General features: G+C 43.1%; 1 long non-coding RNA gene across 2 annotated transcripts; it reads right to left on the reverse strand.

The window, feature by feature from the left end:
- Positions 1 to 2145: 2145 nt before the first annotated feature.
- On the reverse strand, positions 2146 to 5694 carry LOC143128523 (uncharacterized). 2 transcript variants are annotated; one of them, XR_012987985.1, is made up of 5 exons: positions 5536 to 5694; positions 4970 to 5118; positions 4640 to 4788; positions 3731 to 3849; positions 2146 to 3154 (listed from the first exon to the last, which is right to left on the reverse strand). It is a non-coding gene; the product is annotated as an uncharacterized LOC143128523 (long non-coding RNA). The 2 variants fall into 2 exon arrangements; XR_012987987.1 differs by lacking the exon at positions 4970 to 5118.
- Between the last annotated feature and the right edge of the window lie 396 nt (positions 5695 to 6090).

A 6090-nucleotide genomic window follows, 5' to 3' on the forward strand; every position in this document is an offset into this window, starting at 1 on the left:
TGTTACTTTTTTATTTTTATGAATGGGGCTTGAGTCCTTCTTTTTATTTGCTTTCCCATGTATCAGTGTACAATGCACAATAAAGCATATTTAAAGAAGTCTCACTGATTTCTTTAAGTTGTGTTCTATATTCTGACCACTGACTGACTGCACCCTGTTTATGACCAACAAGGTTAAGGTTAAATTAACCTCAGGTAAGTTTTTTCATCCCATGTAATATAATGTGTTATGAAATATTGGTGTCACCCCTACAAAGGCCTGACTGATTGGCGGTACCTGTAAGCATGGGCCCTATTACTGTAAGTACAGCTACAGTCAGTAAGTGTCTGCTCCAAGAATCGGCATGCCGTGTTTGACGGATCTGGATAGGGCCCTTGCGATGGCAACTTCAAGCTGGTGTTTCACAAAACCAAGTTGCGGCATTATTTGGAGTGAGCCCTAGTACCATCTCCAAACTGAAGGCCAAATCTGTCTTCTACAGTTTTTCAGTCAAGGTTTGCAGGACAATATGGCTGACAGCTCTCTGCCCAGACAATCCGGAACAGACTGCACACAGCCTATCTCCGGTCTCATAGGGCAGCCAGGAGTCTTGCCATGACTTGGCAGAATACGCGGTTTGGCATTGGCAGAGAAGATTAGGCAAACGTTTCATGGGTGCAACCTACATACTCAGCTCTGCTGCTCATCCCACAAGGGAACTAAAGAGGCTTTCCAACGGTATAAGATGTATTGCCAAAAAGAATGGTTGCCACAGAGAAATGATCTACTAAACACAAATGTCCTTACTTTTTGTGCTAAGTTTTATTTGTAGTTCTCTACAACCTCTTCCTCTTCACCTAAGATTGAGATGGCATCCAACTCAAGCCTGGCCTTCCTAACGTCCACCATGCATCATTTCCCATTTATTAATCTGGCAGACACTTTTATCCAAAACAACATTTAAGCTACAGAGCTACAGCAATAGAATAACATTTAAGCAGTGCAGAGGAGACCTTAACTAGGAATTACCACTGCATCTGTCAGTACTAGTACCAGAGGATAAGAGTGCCTACATTTTAAGGACTAGTCAAAGTATAGTAGGAGGAGACGTGGTAGAAGTGGAGGGAAGAGTATGGTAAGTGCATAGCCACATACAAGACAAGGTGGTTGCTCCTGCACCATGTCACAAAGCGGTCCACCAGTTGCCTGTACTCCTCACCATCACTGACACACCCCACAATTGCAGAATCATCTGAGAACCTCTGTAGGTGACATGACTCAGAGTTGTACTAGAAGTCTGAGGTGTACAGTGTGAAGTAGAAAGGAGACAGCATACTCCCCTGTAGTGCTCCTACGCCACTGACCACTTGACCAGACACACCCTTTCAGTTGCACAACCTGGGGTTTATCAGTTATGTACTCAAAACTACATGAGGTTGTGGAGGTGTCTACCTGAATCTTCTCATGTAGCAGCATAGGCTGTATGGTGTTAAAACCACTTGATAAATCAATGAACATGATCCTCACAGTGCTACTAGTCCTGCCCAGGTGAGAGTGTGTTCTGTGGAGCAGGTAGATTATGGCATCCTCAACACCCACCTCTGGGCAGTATGTGAACTGTAATCGATCCAAGTAGCTGGTCATATATGATCTCAAAAGGCCAAGACCAATCTGTGCAGTGTTAAGACAACCGGTCATTGAGGGCAGATGGGGAAAGTATTTCTCGGGACAAGAACAAGGCAATATGTCCTCTACAGCATAGCTACCCTCCCCTGGCTAAGGTTACAAAGGTGCTGTAGAATAATGCAGAGCTTCACCTGGCTCCTGGATACAAACAGGTGGGAGGGACATGATGCAGGCTCAGCATTTCCTGACTAGGGATTGTCCATGATGGGAGGGGGCAGTGATCTATAGCCACAACCACAGAGGTGGCTTGCAACACATGACATATGTCATATGATATCTACCCCCGATATGAGTTTGTTATCATCCCCTGTATCAAAATAACTTGCCACACACCAACATTTCATAAAAAAACCTTGTGTGACTCATCAAGGCCTGTTTGGCCAATATGGGTGTCTGAATGGTAGTTTCTAAGGATGTCTGGTGCATCACACTTGCCACAGCAGGCGGTGTCAGTGAAATTATTTGCCACAGGTGAGCCCAGCAGTGAAATTGCTTTATTTCAGCACAACATACATTTATGTATCAAGGTCAATTAAAAGGTGTGATTTCTTTAACAAGGGGATTCTTCCATACAGATAAAACACAGCAAAGGTGTTCAGCTTCACTAATACATTCAGCACTACACAAAACTAACACATGGTACCAAAAAAACAAAAAGATACACAGGAACAGGCTTGCTCAACTCCAAAAAATAAAAGACATCTTTGGGTGTGAGTTCAAAGAAAGACATGAATTTTTTTTTTTTAAAGCCATGTCTACAAACGGACACGTTTAGGCTCTAGGCCATCATCAGCGTATCGGCCCCAGCATGGCCTAGGGCCCATACACATCTGTTGTAGACATGCTCCATTAAATATTTTTGCAAGAGCTAATGCATACGAGTGTGGTTTTCAACTTTAACCAAATGATTTCACATGGCATAACAAATTATTGCAAGTATTGCATATTAATCTAGCTTTGCATTGGATGGATACACAAGACAATGACACCATACTGTATGTCCAATATTAGTGGATGGAGTCCTTCCTCTCTTTGTGTCCCTTAAGATAAGTATGTATTGATCAGTGTGTGTCTTCCTTGGAATAATCCATAATCTATAGTGTTATTAACAAAAAACAGGTTATCATGACAAAAATGTAGATCCACTGGCCAGCAGCACCTGTTGACCGCTGGTTGATTTGGGCAGAAACCTCTATGGTTGGCGGACCCTAAGGCAAACCCAAGCCATTGCCAGTGTAGTGGCCCCCCGTTGGCCAGACGGACAATCTGAAAACCCATCTGATCAGCAGAAAAGATCAATCCATCTGGTGTCAGTTAGAATGATGCATTGTTGAGCTGTCCGATCACAGGAACACAAGACCCATCTTGTCACAGAAGCAATGGGTAAACCAGTCTTGCAATGTAGAAGACTCTGTGACTATCATGTGGTGTGGCTAGCCAGTGGTCCACTATGTCTTTCTGCTTTGTTGTTGAGCCAACAGCTGACAACCTGGAAATTAAGATATAAAACAGATAAAACATTTAAAAGTACCAAGAGAGACTACAATCTATTGACATGTTTGAATGAAGCTGAATACCATGGTTACTGATTATATAATATTATGTGGAGATAATCAGGGTGTACTGCGGGAGGTGTGTATTGTTTGGTCTTTGGCTAAAAAACATGAAGTATGACCCATGTCCCACCTTTCTCCACCATTCTCCTTTGTAGTACAGTATGTACTGTAACCAGCCAATCAACAACCTAGCTCATAGCATAATAATGCATGCCTCATGTTGTACGTGGGATCCGTAAAGGCCCTACTTCACAGAACGCATTCTGCCAACAAAATGATTGCTCTATCAAAGAACCTAAACTACACTACATACTCAAGCAACAAGACATGCTCATGTACACTATGTAATGTTAATGCTGGGCTGGACTGTAACTCACCTGTGGTGTGCTGGACACTAACTCACCTATTCTGGGGTGGATTCTAACTCACCTATGGTGTGGTTGACCCTATACTCATCTATGGTGGAGTGGAGTCTAACTATTCTATGCTGGGGTGAATTCTGTAATCACCTATGTTTGGGTTGACCATGTAACTTCTTCCAGGCCTCTGCATAGTACTCAGTAGCGTCTCTGCACAAGTGATCACTTCCAGAGATGTAGCTCAAGTACTCCAGCACTTTACAGCAAGACTGGAGGAGGGATAAAACACACACAAAACCACATAACCAACAAAGCTGCCTTCCTAGGGTTTAAATTAAGAGAAAGAGAACTGTGATGTAGGCCTACAAAAACAACATGGTAGAATTTTCATGTCAGTTTTCAAGTTGTAAAAATGTAACAGATTAACCAACAAGTCAAGCAATATACTGTGCTGCTAATGTGAAAATGTGAGGCCGTACAAAACAGTGAAGAATGTAAGCTCCTTACCAAGGGCCAATGACGGAATATAGACCAAACAAAGTTTTGTAATATAGACCAAACAAAGTTTTGTGATGAGGACAGGAAGTTGGGGGTAGGAGGACAACACGAACAGATAGACACACACACACACACACACACACACACACACACACACACACAGATAGATAGATTCACACACTCACAAACACTCACACACACAGACACACACACACACACTCACACAGACATACACACAAACACACACACACACACACATACACACACACACAGATAGATAGATACACACACACTCACACACACAGACACACACACACACACACACACACACATGCACACACACACACACACAAATAGTCACACACACACACACACACACAGATAGATAGACACACACACACACACACACACACACACACACACACACACACACACACGCACACACACACAAACACACACACACACACACACCACAACAGGCTTCCTAGGGTTTAAATTAAGACAATGTTGGTAGGCCTACATGAGGCCTACAAAAACATGGTCTGGTGGACTCTAACTCACCTGAGGGGCGTGGATTCTGGACTCATCTATGCTGAGGTTGACCTTGTAGCTGTACCGCCAGGCGCCTCTGCGTAGTACTCAGTAGGGTCTCTGTATGAGGGTTCACTTTGAGAAATGTAGCTCAGGTACTCCAGTGCTTTACAGCAGGACTGAGAGAGGGATAACACACACACACACACACACACACACAGATAGACACACACACACACACACAGATAGATAGATAGATCAAATCCATCCATAAAAATATATGTTTGTGAGAAGTTATGACCAATGTTGGTAGGCCTACATGAGGCCTACAAAAACATGGTCTGGTGGACTCTAACTCACCTGAGGGGCGTGGATTCTGGACTCATCTATGCTGAGGTTGACCTTGTAGCTGTACCGCCAGGAGCCTCTGCGTAGTACTCAGTAGGGTCTCTGTATGAGGGTTCACTTTGAGAAATGTAGCTCAGGTATTCCAGTGCTTTACAGAAGGACTGAGAGAGGGATAACACACACACGGATAGATAGATAGATAGATAGATAGATAGATAGATAGATAGATAGATAGATCAAATCCATCCATAAACATATCTGTTTGTGAGAAGTTATGACTAATGTAAACTATGTGAGATGACAGCTGTCATTTTTCAGTTTGTCTAAAAAATTAGGTAAACATTCAAATACAAAATGTAACTCCATTATTTACAGTTCATATGCAGGAAAATACAGTAGCTACCTGGGACGTTGCACTTACTACTGCACTTTACTATAGAAATGCAATATTATGGACAGAGAAATGTAATTGTACTGGCTACACGAAGACCCTAAAATAATATGAAACTGGCCTGCAACTGTACGTAATACTGTTAACCAATGCAAGGAATTTTAACATCTTTTATTGAAACACTCACACATATCACTGACATGTTCCTCCAAAGCACCTTCTGTCTTGGTTCAAGTCGCAAACAAGGTCTTTTTGATAGGGTGCAGTGGCGAACTTGTTCTAAACTTAATGGCTTCGCCACCATAGCTTAATATATTTTCACTAAACTAACACGCGGCGGAACAAATATTTCTGGCAGGCGGACCGGAAGACTAGAGCAAAAGAGAGAACTTGTCTACCGAAGATGTACTTTCATTGGCTAACCGCCTAGCGTTAACCTCTCGACGCACCGCCGCGCCGCCTTCCCGAGATGCATAGCGGACTCGTTAACTACACCTTGCGCTCTCCATAGGAAACCAATGGGCTATGTGCGGCGCGGTGGGCTTTGCCGCGAATGCGTACCCAATGCGTCATGTGAAACGCCTGTGTGGGTTGAATTGTCCCTCTCGCACGATACAGGTGTTGAAAACGGCAACTCCTCTAAGCTGGCATTAGATGGGCATGTCACATATTATTGACTTTTTTGGTTAGGCCTACCAAGCGCACATTTATATTTGAATTAAGATTATGGATCATTTAAAAT

This window comes from Alosa pseudoharengus, unplaced genomic scaffold (genome assembly GCF_046254945.1).
Source record: "Alosa pseudoharengus isolate Yale_2024_CS ecotype anadromous, Long Island Sound unplaced genomic scaffold, YU_APseudo_1.1 YU_APseudo_1.1_scf_1, whole genome shotgun sequence".
NCBI lineage: Eukaryota > Metazoa > Chordata > Actinopteri > Clupeiformes > Clupeidae > Alosa > Alosa pseudoharengus.